Source organism: Sus scrofa, chromosome 2 (genome assembly GCF_054392235.1).
Source record: "Sus scrofa isolate SSC_HxYL_T2T_F1_AM1 chromosome 2, Sscrofa_HxYL_maternal_Yorkshire_Landrace_v2.0, whole genome shotgun sequence".
Classification (NCBI taxonomy): domain Eukaryota; kingdom Metazoa; phylum Chordata; class Mammalia; order Artiodactyla; family Suidae; genus Sus; species Sus scrofa.
Window position 1 is genome coordinate 42,966,961 of NC_139384.1, and position 19,654 is coordinate 42,986,614.

General features: G+C 48.7%; 1 protein-coding gene, 1 long non-coding RNA gene and 1 other non-coding gene across 9 annotated transcripts in view; 2 read left to right on the top strand and 1 right to left on the bottom strand.

Annotated features, from left to right (window-relative positions):
* Positions 1-19,654, bottom strand: part of NAV2 (neuron navigator 2) — an 820,834-nt gene that overhangs the window by 562,241 nt on the left and 238,939 nt on the right. The gene's annotated exons all lie outside the window — the stretch shown is intronic.
* LOC146405339 (uncharacterized) overlaps positions 1-19,654 on the top strand; it is an 855,846-nt gene that overhangs the window by 322,039 nt on the left and 514,153 nt on the right. The gene's annotated exons all lie outside the window — the stretch shown is intronic.
* Positions 1,605-1,732, top strand: LOC146405345 (small nucleolar RNA SNORA1). Its single transcript, XR_014839246.1, has one exon. It is a non-coding gene; the product is annotated as a small nucleolar RNA SNORA1 (small nucleolar RNA).

Genomic DNA, 19,654 nt, shown 5'->3' on the forward strand with positions numbered 1-19,654 from the left:
GGCCTGCAAATTGGAGTCAGCATGGAGGCAGAAAGACCAACGTCTAAAGTGCATATGCAGGGAAAGCAGGGCACAACAAGGGGCCAGACTTCTGTTTAGGCTGAAAAAGCCAGGGAGAGCTCTGTATGGGGTTCTGGGGTCCCAGGAAGCAAGGAGACTTTCCGTTTCAGGACCACAAGATAATGTTTTCCAGAGTCCTCTCAAGGCTAGCCTAGCAGATCCTGAAGCAAACCCTTGACCCTCATGGGCTTTGGAATTTTATCTTCCAACAGTGAGTCATGAGCCCTATCATACTTATACTTATTTATCTTCCCTCTGCCACAAAAACTTCTGTGTGGCCAGGATCCAAGTCTGCAGCTTGGAGTCGGCCACACAGAGGTGTCCATGTCCAATTCCACCCAATTAGTCCAATTATCAATTTATTGCTGCCAAACACAGACCTGTTGCTAGGACTGGAGATAGAAGAACAAGACACAGCTCCATAGTGGAGAAGAGACAACCATGGGGCACCATACACAGGGCAATGGCAATGCCAACCATCGGAGGCAAAGGGGTGGGAAACTACCTTGAGCTATGACTGGAGGAGACCGGCACACCTGTATGACTTATCTTTAAACATGCGTTCATGAAGCCAATATGGAAAACAATATGGAGGAGTTCCCGTCATGGCTCAATGGTTAATGAATCTGACTAGGAGCCATGAGGTTGTGGGTTCGATCCCTGACCTTGCTCAGTGGGTTAAGGATCTGGTGTTGCCCTGAGATGTGGTGTAGGTGGCAGACATGGCTTGGATACCATGTTGCTGTGGCTCTGGCGTAGGACGGCCGCTACAGCTCTGATTTGACCCCTAGCCTGGGAACCTCCATATGCTGTGGGAAGTGGCCCTAGAAAAGGCAAAAAGACAAAAAAAAGAAAAAAAGAAAAAAAAAGAAAGAAAACCAAACAGTATGGAGATTCCTCAAAAATACTAAAAATAGAACTACCCTATGATTCAGTAATTCCACTCCTGGGTATATACACAAAGAAAATGAAAATATTAATTCAAAACAATATAAGCACCCCAGTGTTCATAGCAGCATTATTTACAGTAGCCAAGATATGGAAGCAACCTAAGTGTCCATCAGTAGATGCATGGATAAGGAAGATACGGTCCACATATACAATATACACTACTCAGCCACTAAAAAGAATGACATTTTGCCATTTGCCACAACATGGGTGAACTTGGAAGGTATTACACTAAATGAAATAGGTCAGGCAAAGACGAATACTGTATGATATCACTCATCTAAAAAATACAACAAACTAATAAATAGGACAAAAAAGAAAGAGACTCACAGATGTAGACCACAGGGATTACAGGTGGGGAGAGGGAAAGGGGAAGCGGCATGATAGGGATGTGGGATTAAGAGGTACAGACTGCTGTGTATAAAATCAATAAGCTACAAGGATATATAGTACAGCACAGGGAATGTAGCCATTATTTCACAATAACTATAACTGGAGTATAACCTTGCCAAGAGGTGAATCACTATGTTGTACACCTGAAATGTATGGAATATTGTCCTACAATGATGCTTCAGTAAAAGAAAATGTGGTGGTGAGGCCTCATTCTTAACGAGAAGGGAGCTGTTGGTCACAGTGTCCAGAAATTGCTAATGGGGTTAAATTGGATACAAGTTATACTTACAGTAAATTTGTTGCAATGGTGACAATGAGTCCAGTAACATTTTTGCTAAGATCACAAGTGAGAATTGGATGTACCGCAATGGCAATATGAGAAATGAATTAAGGAATAACACATTTTGGATCATTAGCCAAAATAGCAGTGCACTTCCTGCAATTCAACTTCTGGAGCTCTAGAGTGAATTATTCACAAAACTAGATCCCGAAGACTTCTTGGAGTATGTCATCTATACGTCCTTATTCAAGTGGAGATAAGAGAAACCCAACTAAGAACATGGTGACCAGGCTGACTGACAGATCAACCATGGATAAAGCATAGCTTCTTTTAAAAAGTCCTATCTTGTAGTTAGTTGTTTTTGTTTGTTTGTTTTTGTTTTTGTTTTCCCCACCCTATGATATGTTGAAGTTCTCAGGCCAGGGATCAAACCTGTGCCGCAGCTGTGACCTGAGCCACAGCAGTGACAACACCAGATCCTTAACCTGCTGAGCTACCAGGGAACTCCTAAAAAAGGTCTTTCTTGAAGATAAGCCTTGACTCAAGCTTTGGAGGAACTAAGATGAATTTGATAGGCAGTGGAGTGAATCCCAACATGTGAAATTCCTTCACTAAACATGTATTGACTTAAAAACACGTTGAGGTGGTACTCAGTTATCTGTGGGTCTTTGCAGTCAGGATTGTTTCCCAAATAACTTCCTCACATCCTGGTGTCCACTTTGGTTTGCCTTTGCCAGACTGTGCCCTAGGCTTGGCTCAGATGATGCTTTTGGAAAATGGATTTTGAGCTGTAAAGAATAGCTATTCCTGGGAGTTCCTGTCGTGGTGCAACAGAAATGAATCCAAATAGGAACCATGAGGTTGAGAGTTTGATCCCTGGCCTCGCTCAGTGGGTTAAGGATCTGGCATTGCCTTGAGCTGTGGTGTAGGCTGCAGACGCGGCTGGGATCCTATGTTGCTGTGGCTATGGTGTAGGCCACCAGTTGTAGCTCCGATTTGACCCCTAGCCTGGGAACCTCCATATGCCATGAATGTGGCCCCAAAAAGTGGGGGGGGGGGGAAGAATAGCTATTCCAGACATATACTCAGGCTTTGGAAGAAAGAATATAATTAAAAGGAGCAGTCAAGAGAGAGCTCAGAAATCCTATGGGACAATTGCTTTCATGTTGGGTTTTTTGGAGCCTAAGAGTTCTGCAGAGGTGCCCTGGCAGGGCTGGGAGACAGCTCTGCGGAAGGTGGATGCTGAGAGCCGGGACTCGGGGTCTCCACCCGCATCAACCTGAAGAGCTCAGTGTAACCTTTCTTATTATACACGGACATTCCAAATGTGAAAAAAACCATCATTTAATGTTTAAAAAGCCCCTTAACATCCAACATCATTATCATCAACCTCATCATCTTGTCATATTTTACCAGAGCTGATTTTGAAGGTCTGGCCTGTGTCGGGCACTGGTAAAAGTGTTTTACGTGCATTCTTGCATGTAATCCTCACAGCAACTCTAAAAGGTAGGTACCATTAGTAGCCCCTTAATATAGGAGAAAACTTAGGCCCAGAGGTTAAGTAATTTGACCCAAGCATAAAACTGTAAGTGATGGAGCCTAGCTCTGAACCCGCACCAGCTGGCTCCCAACCCACGCACTTTCCACTATAGGGGATTAAGGATGCTGAGGCCCAGGGACAGGCAGGAACTTGCCCCAGGCCCCACAGAGGGTTCAAAGTGGACCACCCCGGCTCAAGACTTTGCTCCTCTTGATGTGCTCCCTCCTTCCCTCCTTCCTCTCCATCCTGCTGTATACTTTCTAGAACTGACTCACGAGTGGCTTTAAATAGATCACCACTTGGCGACCAAACATCTGTGCTCCACGAGGGGAGAAGCCACTGGAGAAGCCGGAGCTGTGTTAATGAATCTATGTGGGGGTCCTGTGTTTGAATAGGCCTGGGGTGCTCTCCTGGCCTGTGGCCTCATTTCCCACCCTCTGCTCTTGAAGCAGTTGAGGACCTGGGCATGGCATTCCAGGCCCTTCACAGGCTGCACTCTGTCTGTCTGTCCAGCCTCACCTCCGTTTGCTCCTGTACATACACTCCAGCTACAACAGACATGTGTGTACCCTCTGCCTTCGTCCATGCTGTTCCCTCTGCTGGGAATGCCATTCCTGCTTTGTTGGCCTGGCATTTTCCTCCTTATATGAGTCCTGTCTCAGGTCCTGACCTCCCTCCCAGGGCAGACTCATCCACCCTCTCCCAGCACCCTCCCTGTCACAACACAGGCCCTTGTGCTGGAACCATTGAGCGACTCCACGTCTTTGATTCAAAGCCATGCAGGTGGTCTCATTTTCCCTTGACTAAAATCAGGATAGTTCCTATAATCTCTGCTTCCGATTACATGCATTTCCTGCCTCCTAGAACACTGTCATTCAATGGAAAGTGTTTTGTAGGAGGTGTCATCTTAGGAAATATGACACTTCCGGCTCCCTCTGGACAGAGCTGACCTGGGTTGAAGGCTATGACCCCCACGTCTCAGGAGCCCCAGCAGCCAACACAGGGAGGCACAGAGAAGGGACCAGATGGTAGTGGTCCTGGTGCTCCTGGGCTGGGTGGCGCTCTCTGTGCCCAGGTCATCCTGGGAGGCCTGTGGGGCTGTGGGGACTTCATTTCCCCTGTGTGAGTTTGCTAGGGCTGCCGTAACCAAGGATCACCACTGACTGGGTAGGTTAAGCAACAGACATGTATGTCCTTACAATTCAAGAGCTAGAAGTCCAAGATCAAGGTGTCAGCAGGGTCCGTTTCCTCTGAGGCCTCTTCCCCCAGCTTGCAGGTGGCCACCTTCTCCTCTTTGCTTATCTTCCCTCTGTGTCTGGATCTGTGCCCGGATCTGTGCCCTGAGCTCCTCTTTTTATAAAGATGTCAGGAGTCATATTAGATTAGAACCCATCTTAACTTAATGACCTCATTTTCACTGAATTACCTTTTTAAAGACTCTACCTCCAAATACCATCACATTCTCAAGCCGGGAGTTAGGCTCAAACGTATCCATTTGGGAGGAACATAATTTGGAAAGTTACACCCTGCTGAAGTTGACCAAGCTCAGAAGGCAGCACATCAGTCTCAGATAACAAACCCCATCCACTCCATGCTCTGCCACCACTTTTCTCTCTCTGAGAAGCAGCCACCAAAACTGACAGTCCCCTGCCCTCGGCTCTCTGGAATTTCCAAGAGGATTTTCCAGGGTCCCCTCTTCTGATTGGTCCACCTTTCTCTGTCCTCATCTATGTAGTGTCTGGCTCCAATCACCTCCCGATCTAGGCCAGCCAACCTACATCGCCATGGCCAGTGCCCTCCACTTCTCGCTCTGTGAAATACTCGCTTAACCATTTCCTTCTCTTGTCTGTGAAACATACGGCTAATCATTCACAGCGCTTCCCTGCAGAAGCCAATCCAGAGAGCCCCCATCAAGTGGGTTGGCTTGTGAGTGGGGTCACATTTACAGCTGGGGCTTAGATGTCCCCTAAAGCAGATTGCCATCAGAAATCCTGTGGATCTTTGGGTAAAAAAAAACATCCACACTTCTAGATTGTTTTGGAGAGTCCTAAATTTATACAATTTTTACTCTCCAACAAAAGCAATTTGTCAATTGGATAAGTAACTAAAAGCATCTGGATTCTTTGTGGGGAAACATTTGACTGACTCGTAACTCTGGCCCAACAGGTGTAATGTTCATGTGGCCTGAAGCAGTTGCCCAGAAACCTGCTTTTTCTTGTAGGTGGTCCAAGCCAGAGAACAAGAGAATAGAGCTGGTAGAATATTCATACATTCACTCATTCACTCCTTTCACCAGCATTTACTGAGTACCTACTATGTGCTCGGCACTGCTCTAAGAGCTAGAGGCTCAAACAAAGATAGTGATATTGCTGACCAGGTGCTAAATCCAGCAACACTCTAGCTGTATTTCATACCAAAATGGAGTCCACAAAGAATATTTCCCTTTCTCTAGCAAATATTGCTAATTGTCCCTAAAATTCCTGCTGCTTCTTCCATAGCATATTACTTTCATGTGGAGGACGTGCCCAGCAAGCATTTACAGCCCCTAGCTCCCTTTAGCTAGGTGTGGCCATGTGACCTCACTTCATGAAGCACAAGAGGTGATGAGAGTCATTTCTAGGCTGAGGCTTTTATGAAGCTGATGAGCTTTCTCCACATTTTTTTCACCTTCTATTGGCTAGATGCAGGATGCTGAGGCCATAAGAGGGAAGGAGCCGGGCTTCCTAAATCACTGCGTGGAGGAGAGCCACCCACTGACCAGAAATATCAGCCTTGGACTACTATGTGAACAAAAAATACATTTCTATTGTGTTGCGCCTTTATATATTTGAGGGTCTTTTTTTCTCTCCCCTTTTAGAGCCATACCCTCAGTATATGGAAGTTTCCAGGCTAGGGGTCAAATCAGAGCTGCAGCTGCCAGCTATGCCAGAGCCATGGCGACACCAGATCTGAGCTGCATGTGTGACCTACACCACAGCTTGTGGCCACACCGGATCCTTAACCCACTGAGTGAGGCCAGGGATAGAACCTGCATCCTCATGGATACTATGTCAGATTCTTAACCCACTGAGCCACAACAGGAACTCCCTTGAGGGTCTTTTTGTTGTGGAAAGTTACATGACCCAACCTAACACAATTTTTCAGTGAAGTCAGTCTTACCACTACCCTGATCCAGGCATGTCTTTGTAGCTCCATTGCCTACCTTCCAAAGAGTATTGGATGTAGGGGCCAAAGGAAATGTTTATCAGCCAGGAATCAGCCTTTTCTCTAAGCCAGATGCCTTTCACTCAGATTATGAGAATTTCTACGAGAGGGACTTAAACATCCTCGTAAAACAAGCTTTCAAAATTTGAGAGAAAACTGTAAAGCTTCCCTGAGAAATTCCTTTGCCTGGGAAATCAATCTGGGTACAGGACACTTTTTAAAGTGGCCACTGGCTGTGGCTCAGTAAGGGAGCAGGCAGAGGAAGGACCACCTGGCCAAGAGAAATTAGCAAGTAATGCGAGCCCAGCCCCCTGGCTGGGTCAACAGCATGAGTCAGAGTGCTACAGAAATAAAGAAATCCCATTCATAAATTTTCCCTCACCCCAGCTTAAGAGCTTTCAAAGTCATAAAGTCGACAGAAAGCCAGAAGACCTGCAATTGTCCAATTAGAGGTTTTATCCAGGAAAATACACATTTTCAAAGTCACTAGCTGGTCCCCGTGCCAGGAGTGTCGCTGGGCTGGTTTGGCGTGCTGTGCCTCTGGATTTCATAGAACTTTCCACCTCAGTGAGACAGGACAGAGGACTTCTCAGAGCCTCTTACTCCCAAGACCAAGGTGTGGGCTACAAGGGGCCTGGAGACACCCAAGCTACTCCTTCCTGTGACAATTCAGGAAAAACAAGACCCTACCCAAGCCAGCACATCTGGGAGGGGAGTGGCAACTAAGGGCTTACTAGCTACTATACTTGGGTGTTCCAAACACATAGCACGCATTATTGCATTCAATCTGTATTACTCCCCTGCAAGGAAGGGTCTATTTTTCTCCGTCTTCCAGAAGAGGAAAGTGAGGCTTGGAAAGGTCGACCCACATGCTCAAGGTTCCATGACTCAGTGACAGGCAAGGCTGAGATCTGAACTTGGGTCCGATGATTCTCAAACACTTCAACCTCTATTCTGCTACAAACCTCTATTCTGCTACAAACTGTGATCACAGGGGCCTTACACTCTGTCCAGCCAGGTAAGCTCATTGGCAAGGACATGCAGATGGAGGCTGAGGGAGGGGAGGGCATGTCATTACTGGGGGGCAGGGCTCTGGTGAAAAGCATGACCAATGAGAGACACCAGCTGTGGAGAGAGCCCCCAAAATATGCCAGGCACCGTATTAGCATTTTGCTTAGGAGTTCCCGTCGTGGCACAGCAGAAACTAATCTGACTAGGAACCATGAGGTTGCGGGTTCGATCCCTGGCCTGGCTCAGTGGGTTAAGAATCTGGTGTTGTCGTGAGCTGTAGTGTGGGTCGCAGACGTGGCTTGGATCTGGCGTGGCTGTGGTTGTGGTGTAGGCCAGCAGCTGTAGCTCCTATTAGACCCCTAGCCTGGGAACCTCCATATGCCGTGGGTGCAGCACTAAAAAGACCAAAAAAAAATATATATATAGCATTTTGCTTAGATTATCATGCTAAATCCTCATAATGGTCTTGCAAAATAAAGATTATTGTACCCTTTTACAAGTAAGGCAACTGAGGCTCGGACAGGTAAAGCACATACTTTTCCAGGGCTGCGTGGTTCAGAAGTGGTGGTGAATCTGCCTGAATGGGAGTTCCTGCTCAGAATCTTTATCCCAGACGCTGACCTCACCACCCACCCGCCTCATGCATCATATGACTTTTATTCTTGGGAGGGATTTCTTTTTTGTCAAATTCCACTTCTACTTGTGTACATTTAATTGATAACTTCCCTGATAGCCCTGGATGTTGGGCCTTCCAGACTCATATTTCCTTTTAGGCCACTTACTGAGTCATCTTGAGAGTGTCCCTAAACCTCTCAGAGGGGACAGAGTTTCTGCTCTTGAACTTCCCATCTAGACCAGGGATTGATGAACTTCTTCAGTAAAGAGCCAGACGGTAAATGCTTTAGGCTTTGGGGTCCATCCAATCCCTGTGTGACAACTGCTCAGCTCAGCCACTGCAGTGTGCAAGCAGCTGAAGACATAAACGGGTGCATAACCAGATTTGGGGCACAACCAGATTTGGTGCATAACCAGATCTGGTCATGGGCCTAACTACACAGACCCCCCCACTCTAGATGGTCAAAATATTCTACAAGTAAGTGTTACATTCTCACTGTGTAATTGCTATAAAGGAGAGGATCGCTCTCTAGTTTATTTTTTTATTTATTTATTTTTTGCTTTTTTATGCTGCACCTCCAGCATATGGAAGTTCCCGGGCTATAGGGGTTGAATGGGAGCTGTAGCCGCCAGCCTATGCCACAGCCACAGAACTGGGAATCCGAGCCATGCCTACGACCTACACCACAGCTCACAGCAACACTGGATCCTCAACCCACTGAGCAAGGCCAGGGATCAAACCTGCATCTTCGTGGACACTAGTTGGGTTTGTAACCCCCTCAGATAGGGGTTACAGGAATTCCTGCCCCATAGTTTATTCCCCCAAACTGGTCTTAAAGGGGTTGGTAGCTTAAACAAGGTCACTTGTGAATCAGGGCAGGGCTAGGGCTGGGGACCAGGTCTCCTGCTCCCCACCTCGAGGCTCCCTTCCCCCCGGCATGTGCTGCCTCCCTGGCCAGCAGGGACTCTCCTCCAGGATCTGAGGCTTGTCCCCCAGCCCTGTTAGAAACGCAGGGACAGTGGGTAGCATTCAGAGAGCAGCCAGGCTTTCTGCAAAGGCCTGGCGTCACCTCTGGCTGGGGCCAAGAGGCTTCCACTAGCAAATCACTGGCTCATTTCTCTCCAGCAGAGCCTGGCTCTCGCAGCACCTTCTGGAAAGCCATTACAGCAGCTGCAGCAGCACGAGTGGCGTTAATTTATTAAAATCCCAGCTTGTAAAAGCCAAGCTTGCAGGCAGAGCCGGAGGAGGCAGAGGCACGCTGCACTGGAGAAGGCGTGAGCCACTCTTTTCTTCTCTTGCAGCCACAAAAGGAAATGTTGGCGAGGTCCTGGGAGAAGGGGTGGCTGGTGGGGAGGGGACGCTGCTGGATTTAATAGCAGGAATACGAGTCATTTGTCTTATTGTAAAATAGATGTGTGTTTGGACGCAGAAACTGCTCTGGATCCTTTCTTTCCTCCCCTTGTGGGCATGAAAAGCAGGGAGCAAAACAAAATGCTGCTGATTTCGAGGCTATTTTGGGCGCCTGTCGCTGATTGTCTGCTTCCAAGGCCCTCGGCACACGTCGCCTTCTCAAAGAACGGTTTTAACGAATTGAAATGGGAAATGAATGAGCATCTTGCTGCCTTCATGGCCACCAAAGCAGAAAGCAGCCCCCAAGGCCGGCTCTGGCCTGTGTGGCTGGTTCCTCCCCCCTCTCAGGTGCCCACCCACTTGCACACCTCCTGCCCGCGCCGCGCTCGCTGGCGCCGGAGCTAGGCTGCCCACCCCATGCCAGGAAGCTATTTACCGAAGGAAATAACTCTGATAAAGGGCTAAAATTAGCCAGCAATGATGGAAAACATTTTGTTGAGCGATCTGTTGACAAGAGGGGAAATAGAGCTGTGAAAAAGATAGGGGGTGAAGGACACGGAGGGACGAGGAGGCTGACTGTGACAGGCTGGGGAACCCAGAAAAGAAGCTGGGACAGGGTCCAGAGGCCAAGACCGCCACATGGATGGCTAGGCCCCAGATGGCCCATCTTCTCTCTTGGTCAGTGGCCCCAATCCTGCGCTATGTCACCTGGTCTTAGGGCAGCAAAGGAGGGTGAGCTGGCCAGTTCCTGCATCTGAGGATGGATTTCTAAGGATGGATGGGAAAGGCAGCCCCGTGAAGGAAGTAAGCAGAGTACAGGGTAGAGGCTAACCAAGAACTTGGCTTTTGGAGTTCAAGTCCCAGCTCCTCCACGTACTAACAGTGACCTTGGACAAGCCACTGAACATGTCTGAGCCTCATGTAACACACTCACATGATAAATGTCAGACCCACGTCGCAGGGTTGTGGTGATAATACACGCATCCCATCTACCAAAAGCAGCATCGGTCAGGACATCCAGGCTTCTACGAACATGGATGGTGGGCACTGTGTGTACCAGGCACTGTCCTGGGAACCGGGAGATGCCTGGATGAGGAAGATGAAGCCTCTAGGGAACTTAGTCCTTAGCTCCAGCACTGCTGGTCCTGAAGCAGCCGAATTAAAGGACCCTGGGAATGCCTTTGCTGGACCACAGAGACCCTTATTCCATCTGACGGCAGGCCTATGACGGGCTGCTTCCTGGAGAGGGAATGATTTCGCCTCAGTCTGTCTTTTTAAAATATGCAGTCTGGTGGGGAAAGCAGGCAGATAAACAAGTATCTGTCATTTAGTATGAAAAAGACCATACGAGAGTTAGGTTTCAGAGGGAGTCGTGAATGCTCCCTGGAGCCAGCGGGGAGGGCTTCATGAAGGAGGCGATCTGAAAGGATGTACAGGAGCTGCCCGGGCCGACAGGGAGGAGAGGAGGGCATCCCCGCAGAAAAGAATGTTTATGAGCAAAAATACCCATCATTGGGAAGAGCAGGTGCACAAGACCCAAGGACTGGGGATACGTGACATAATAAATAATTGGCATGGCAAGGACCCAGACAGCGAGTGCTGCAGCACAGGGTTCCAGAGCCCTGCTGCGAGCCGGGCCTTCCTGTTAGGTGCTGGACTGTTGGGAGGTCAGGGGGTTGAGGCAGGGGCTGGCAGGTTGGGGGCACTGGTCAGGGGGCACAGAGAGCTTGGGGCAGTGCAGAGTCACCAGCCGCTTTTAAAGTATGGTCATACCACTGGGTGCAGCTCAATGTCTGCTCCCAGCGGGAGGAAGGGGTAGAGGGAGAGGAATCCTGCAGGTAGGGCAGGGCCTCCAGACCCCACTGGCAGGTCACGGGCATCCCAATGGGCCGTGATCTGGGACCCCCACCATGATGCTTGTCAAAACACCTCTAATTTTTTTTCTCTTTTTAAGATCACACTTGTGGCATATGGAAATTCCTAGGCCAGGGGTCAAATCAGAGCTGTAACAGCCAGCCTACACCACCACAGCTACAGCAACAATGGATCTGAGCTGCACCTGCCACCTATGCGGCAGCTTGCCTCAACGCCAGATCCTTAACCCACTGAGTAAGGCCAGGGATCGAACCTGCAGCCTCAAGAAGACAATGTCGGGGTCTTAACCTGCTGAGCCACAACCGCAACTCCCCCAAACATCTCCATTTTTAATCTGTTTGCATGTGGATCTCTCATCCAAGATTTCATCTGGAGGAAGTTTTTGTGTTTTTTGTTTTGTTTTTGTCTTTTTGGGGCCGCACCCGTGGCATATGAAAGTTCCCAGGCTAGGGGTCAAATTGGAGCTATAGCTGCCGGCCTATGCCACAGCCACAGCAACGGGGGATCCCAGCCATGTCTTAACCTACACCGCAGCTCACAGCAACGCCAGATCCTTAACCCACTGAGTGAGGCCAGGGATCAAACCCGCATCCTCATGGATGCTAGTCCGGTTCATTAACCACTAAGCCACGACAGGAACTCCTGGAGGAAGATTTTTGATGTTCAAAGATGACTCATACATCATAGGCTCTGTTCTTTGATGAACAGACATCTGAACTTTGCCCTCCTCAGCTTCTGCATTTGCCACCACAAATATATCTGAAAAGTTTCTGAAAGCCATCCTTTCTTCTTCACTCCTGTGGTTGATACTCTGAAGCCCTTTCCCTCCTCTGAGGTCTTGCAGAGACCAGAAAAGCATCCTGACAACAGGGAAAGGCCTGCTTCTTGTGAGTGATCCCAGCAGCTCATCCAGGCTGGGCCCATCAGAGGGCTTGATAAGGAAATGATGTTTGCACCCAACGGACAGCCATTGGCCATCTCTGCTTGTATGTTTCCCTGTATGGCCTCAGATAAGGCCATTAAAGTCGCATGATGAGGTGGAAGGAACATGCACGTGGAGAGCAGGACAGACAAGGAGTTCAAGCCCAAGGCCACCCACTGCATCCTACCCCATGCCCTTTGGTTACATGACTTACTAGTCTTGTCTCATGTTTTTTTAAATCAGAAAAATGGAAATAAGAACAATAACTGGAGTTCCTGCCATGGCGCAGTGGAAACGAATCCTACTAGGAGCCATGAAGTTACAGGTTCCATCCCTGGCCTCGCTCAGCGGGTTAAGGATCTGGCGTTGCTGTGAGCTGTGGTGTAGGTTGCAGATGTGGCCGGGATCTGATGCTGTGGTTGTGGTGTAGGCTGGCAGCTGTAGCTCCGATTTGACCCCTAACCTGGGAATCTCCATTTGCCACAAGTGGGGCTCTAAAAAGCAAAAAAAAAAAAAAAAAAACCAAACAAAAAAAAAAACAAACAATAACCATATGATGGGGTCACCATCAAGATAAACGAGACAATGTTTGTTTTATTCCATAGGTTTGGTTCTTGCATTATCAATAACAAGAGTGTTTAATGACAGCAGGTTCTCAATAAAAGCTAGTCCTTTTCCTCTCCTTTCTTTGAAAGTTCCGGGCACTAGAGTATGCAAGTCTTTATAATACACTAAATATATATAAGTTAATCATAGTCATGTGTTTGCATAAATTAATAAGCAGTAATTACACATTGCAGCAATTTCTGAATAATATCTCCAAATAACTGTTTCAACACACCAAAATGTTAACAATGATTATTTCTGGGTAGTGAATTATAGGTGATTTGCAGTTTTCTCCCCAGATAGTCTACAGTTAGTATGCATTATTTCCTAAATGGGGTGGGGGGGCAACCGTGAGTAAAAAGAAAGCTGTCCTCCAATCCCCTGGGATGGGAAGTCTGTTCACTGGCCTCAGATTCTGCTGTGACTCCAAGGACCCAGTGAGTCATCAAAAGGCTGAAGAAGTAGCTTGAAAATAGAAGATTTTGCAGCAAAATGCAGGAAGGCAGCCCAGGCTTCGTCCAAGTGGGTCTGATCCCTTCCCTCTTTCCTCTGGGAGGCCTGATCAGAAAGGAGTGCTAACCTGTAGGGGGCGGTGTGGATGGAGGGGAACCCACTCCACAAATGGCAGCGCACAGGGCACTGTTGGCGGCCGGGCTCGAGGGCTCGCTCTGCTGTGTGCTAGAGGGGAGATGCTGGGCCAGCTATTTCACTCCCCTGAGCCTCAGGATCCCTGGCCCGCATGGTTCAGTTGTCACTTCTTCTGAGAAGCCTTCCTGAACCACCCAAGCCTCAACTGGGCATCCCTCATTAGAGACTGCACCCAGATCTGCTCAGTCTACTAGGTTACAAGGGTCTCTTCATGGCTCATCCCATGTAAAAGGCCAGGAGCAACGTAAGCAACATGCCTTGTCCACTGCTCTTTCCTTTGGTCCCCCATGGAGACTGGTATAGAATGGACCCTCCGTAAACATTTGCTGGGGAGTTCCCATTGTGGCTCAGCAGTAATGAGCCTGACTGGCATCCATGAGGATGTGGGTTTGATCCCTGGCCCCACACAGTGGGTTAAAGATCTAGCATTGCTGTCATCTGCCGGGTAGGTTGCAGATGCCACTTGGATCTGGTGTTGCTGTGGCTATGGCGTAGGCTGGCAGCTGCAGCTTCGATTCGAGCTCTAGCCTGGGAACTTCCATATGCTGCAGGTGTGGCCCTAAAAAGCAAAAACAAACAAAAAAATTGGCTGAATGATGAATGAATGAATGAATGAATGAGTGACCTGCAAGCCTGTGCCAGGCCCTAGAGCTACAGAGATGCAGCTGCCTGGACCCCCTACCCTTAAGGAGCTCACACTGTGTCGGAACTCAGTCTCCCCAGCAGAATGTACACTGAGCAAGGTCTTAAAAGGCTTAAGAGGAACGAGGAGAATAAGGAAGGAGAGGAGAATTCCCCCAGCGCTCCAGAATTTGTGCAGGGCCTGGAAGAATGAGTACCACCTCCCCCATGGGGCCAGGAGGCAAGGCAGGCAGGGGCAGGAGTCGGGCAGGAGTCAGGCAGGAGAGGGCCCAGAGGGGGGGGAGGTGGAGACAAGGTGGGGGGCCAAGCATGGAGCACCCCCGATGGGAGATAGCAGGTCTGGTTGGCATTCTGGCTGCAGCAGGAAGCCCAGATGGGGTGTGGGGGGGAGGGCTGGTGGGGTCTGACTTGCCTTTCCCTGGACTTGCAGGACCAGGCATCTCGCACCTGTGCTAGATGCCAGCCCAGCCCAACATTCTTGTGCCTGCCCATCAGGAGGGCTCAGAAGTAGGACCCATTTGGAACATGCCCAAGCTAGTCTTCAGCAAACAGTTTAATTTAACCTCTAATTTAAACCAGCATCTGTGAGACAGGTCGGCTTTGGCAGGGGTCCTGAGGAACATGGATATGATTAACCTCTGCCAGTTGCAGCAAATTAATTGCAAAAAGGACAACCTGGGAGCACCTGGGCTGGATCGTAAGGGCCGCCAACTGCTGAGGATGAGTTGGCTTGCCTGGCCTGGGCTGGAGGAGCAGAGCTGAGGCTTCATTTTGAGAATCTGTGTTCCCACTAAAAAAGGATGGGGGCACTAGTTAAGCTTCATCTCACCTCAGGGCCTTTGCATGTGCCGTTCCTGCAGGCGGGAACCCCTTCACTCCTAATGCTGAGCATGGTTGAGCATCCTGATATTTCAAGTCTTGCTTCAAATACTGCTTCCTTAGTGAGCCTTCTCCTGGCTCCCCATTTAATGCAGCATTACCACCCTACTCTATCACCTCCCATTATGATTTTTTTTTTTGCTTTTGCTTTCATAGGGTTTTTTGTTTTTGTTTTTGTTTTTTTTTTTGTAAATGTTTAGATTTCCCCATCTTTCACATGGTCCTAGTGCTCTGTTAGCTTCCTTGCTTTTTTTTTCTTTTTTGAGCTGCACTTGCAGCATATGGAGGTTCTCCGACTAGGAGTTGAATCAGAGCTGCAGCAGCTAACCCTACACCACAGCCACAGCAACCTGGGATCTGAACCGCATCTGTGACCTACACCACAGCTCATGGCAACGCCAGATCCTTAACCACTGAGTGAGGCCCGGATCGAACCTGCGTCTTCATGAATGCTAGTCAGATTTGTTTCCACTGAGCCATGACAGGATCTCCTCATAGGGCTTTTTTTCCTTGTATAAATGTTTATTTTCTTTCTCCCCACCTGACTCCAACCAGACATACGTTCCATGATAGCGGGGATCTTGTCTTGCTCACAGTTCTAGTCACCTTGCCAAGCATAGTACCTGACACTTAGTACGTACTCAGTCAAAATGAACGGGATAAAAGGAAGGGAGGGAAGGAGGAAGGGGGCTTCTAACACAATAGTGCCAAAATGAAATGCGGCCCCCAGACCTATTGCCCCGGGAAGCTGGCTCATTAACCACGAGCCTGTAGCAAACCTCCAGGGATGCATGTCCAGGGACAGAGGCCTGGCACATGATGCTGATGGAAGGGAGGTGGGGGTGGGGACCAGCCTTTATTCAGTCCCTACTGTGTGCCCAGCTGTGTCTACTGAAGGAAACCTCTCATTCTACAGATGAGGAGATGGTAGCTCATAATGAATCAACATAAAATAACATTTATTTTACACCTGGGATCAGCACATCGCATATATTGTCTCATCCACCATCCATCCCCCCAACGCTTGGGTGGCAGATATTGATTACTGCTGAGGTTTTTTGTTTTTTTTTTTTTTGTTTTGTTCTTTTTTGTCGTTTCTTGGGCTGCTTCTGCAGCATATGGAGGTTCCCAGGCTAGGGGTCAAATCGGAGCTGTAGCCCCTGGTCTACACCACAGCCACAGCAACGCGGGATCCAAGCCGCATCTGCGACCTACACCACAGTTCATGGCAACGCCAGATCCTCAACCCACTGAGCAAGGGCAGGGACTGAACCCGCAACCTCATGGTTCTTAGTCGGATTTGTTAACCACTGAGCCATGATGGGAACTCCACTGCTGAGGTTTTATAAGCAGGGGGATTCAGGGATGCTCAGTAAACTTACTCAATTTCATACAAGTCGGTGGCAGGGCCTGGAGAAGAACCCAGGTCTTTGTAAATCTTGTCTGGTATCTTCCTTTGACAGAAGACCCCTGTCCCCTGTAGGATGGCTGTCTTGACACTGCACCCCACCCTCCTGGGACGGAGGTAGAGCGAGGTTCCAGCCCATGGCTCTGGGCAAGCTTTTCAGACAATACTCAGCGCATCTGCAGGGCCCTTAATTAGCCCGCCACCTCTGAGTGCTGGAAGCCGCTTGGGCCTCCTGACTCAGCGCACCTGCCAAGAGCTGCCCACGCACACGGGCAGGTGAGGAGGGATGGGCCTTCTGGTCCTGCAAAGAAGCCAGCTCGCAAACCACCCACAGAGGACTGCTCCACAGGCTGGGGCTCTGGGGAGGGCAAAGGCAGGGAGGGACAGGGGACAGGACCAGTCCTTAGGGCCTGCTGCCCATAAACTGTCATCCATCAGTCTCGTCATCTCTCTGACCCCTATCTCTCCCATCTATAAGGCTATTGTGAAGATGAAGTGACACAGGCCAAGCATGGCCCAAGGCTGTCCCAGAGGGAGAGCTCGGCTGAGATGGGTCGCTTTGCTGTACAGCAGAAATTGACAGAACATTGTAAATCAACTAAAATGGAAAAAAAAATCTTAAAGTAAATAAAGATTGTTTTTCTCTTCTAAGCACAACTCTCCCAAATGAATTCTTTCTCTTTTTTTGTCTTCTGTCTTTTTTTTTTAGGGCCACACCTGCGGCACATGGAGGTTCCAGGCGAGGGGTCTAATCAGAGCTGCAGCCGACGGCCTACACCAGGGCCACAGCAACGCCAGATCTGAGCCGTGTCTGCAACCACAGCTCATGGCAACCCTGGATCCTTAACCCACTGAGTGAGGCCAGGGATTGAACCCACAACCTCATGGTTCCTAGGCAGGTTCAGTTCCACTGTGCCACAACGGGAACTCCCTGAATGAATTCTAAATTCAGAACCAGCTGGCAAATTCTCCTTCCCACCTGTATATTCCCACATGCGGCAAACACTCATGAGGCCTGGGCTCTCTGCATGCCCTGGACACTGGAGAAGAGGCAATGAACAAAACGATCCAAACCCCTGACCTCAAAGCCCTTAGCTTCAAGTTGGGGGGAAAAGGAGAGGGAACGCACCACAAAATAAAGAAATCAAAAGATAGGTCAGATAAGGTGCTAAGAAAGAGAACGTGGGGCTGAGAAGGTAGCTATAGGAAGTGCAGGGACACGGGGTTGCTGGAATTCTGGAGCCGGTGCCAAGGGACGGACTCACCAAACAGCTGACTTTGGAGAGAGGGTGAAGGAAGTGATGAAGGCTGCCCTGTGGCCTGGTCAGGGTAGGGGTGGGAACGGATTTCCAGGCAGAGAAAGCAGGGCTCAAATGCCTCCTGAGCTCAAACGCCAAGACAAAGTCTTCAGCAGGTTTCAAAGACTAAGCTTTTCTCAAATAAGAGGTCAATAAGAAAATTAGATTTTGGAGTTCCCATCGTGGCTCAGCAGAAACAAATCTGACTAGTATCCATGAGGACTCAGTTTGATCCCTGGCCTCGCTCAGTGGGTTAAGAATCCGGCATTGCCATGAGCTGTGGTGTAGGTCACAGACGAGGCTCGGCTCCTGCGTTGCTGTGGCTGTGGTGTAGGCTGGCAGCTGTAGCTCTGATTCAACCCTTAGCCTGGAACCTCTATATGCTGTGGGTGAGGCTCTAAGAAGACAAATGAAAAAAAAAGGAGAAAAAGAAAAGAAAATTGGATTTTGTAAAAATGCAAGTTGTGGCCAGTTTTTCAAAAGGCGTCATGCTATCCACTGCTGGTTTGATGGTTTGCTGTTTCTGGGAAGTTGTTCTTGGCAAACTTCAGCTTGTTAACACAGGTTTCCCTATGTGATTATACTCAAATTAATATCAGCAATAAGAATTATAATCACTGTCATTTATTAAGCCCCTACTATGCAACAGGCACAGTTCTGGAAGCTTTGGTGTGCACTCCCTACTATTCCCATTTTACAGATGAGGAAACTGAGGCGCAGAGAGCTAAAGCCTTTAACAAAACTCAGCTGGCTTTTCAGTGGCTGAGCTGGGGTAAAAATGCAGGGCCTGGCTATGGCATCTATGTCCTGATCACATAATTACCTCAAAACCTACAAGTGACTGTCGTTGTATTACCTCAAAACCTACAAGTGACTGTTGTTGAGCCATGCTGCTTCCCCCAGATGAAGGCTGCAGAGATTCCTGTTTAATCTTTTGACGCGGCTCAAGTTCTTTGGTCAAAGATACAAAACGTTAAAGAAAAAAATAGGTTGCAGATGGAATATTATAGCAAAAGGATGACCCACAATTCCGATTTCCATTGCAGAGGAAAGTGGCTGAGCAAAGAGCAAGGCAAACTGGTGTCAGATGCCTAAGCTTCACTTTCCTGTCTGCAAAATAAAAAGGGATGGAAGGTTTAAAGGTCTCGTCCTGTCCATGATCTTAGGATTCAGAGACATAGACCTTGACCTTGCCCCTGATCTAAGTCATAGGTTACATCTTAGGAGATTGGCGTCGATACACAGAAAGCAGCAGCCTGGATGAGCTGGCTGTGCTGCTGGGCTGTCGGGGGCAGGGATGGGGGGCATCCACAGCTCCCAAGCCCGTGGTTCGGACCAAAGGAACATCTGTCCCATCTGATCCCCCCTTGTCTGCCAGTGTCGCCCCTGTGGTATCACCCCAGGCAGTGGGGCTCGGTCTCTCTGCCTGCCAGGGCGCTCGCCATAGGGTGACTCAAATGCACAGAGGGCTTGAAGGGTCGGGAAGGGCCAAACCTGTGGCTGTCCCTGAACTTGTCCTTGTCCTCCATCTCTGCCCTTCCTGCCTTGGAGCTTCCTGACACATCTTATCATTCCGCCTTTGGGGACAGCTGATTTCTAGGGGGAGGGAACCTATTAATGATAAAAGATGATAAAGGTACTGTTTACTGCCTGCCTTCTCTGAGCTACGTTTGCTTTTTTTTAAAAATAGAGGTAAAATTCACATAACAGAAATCAACTGAAGTATACAATTCAGTGACACGGAGTACACGCTCAATGGTGTACCACCATCACTTCCATCTAGTTCCAAAATAGATTCATCACCCCAAAAGGAAACCTCGTACCCATTAAGAAGTCTCCCCTCCCTCCCCCACAACCACCACCCATTTGCTTCCTGTCTCTCATGGATTTGCTTACTCTGCACCTTTTATATAAATGGAATCATAGAATATATGATCTTTAGTGTCTGGCTTCTTTCATTGAGCATGTTTTCAA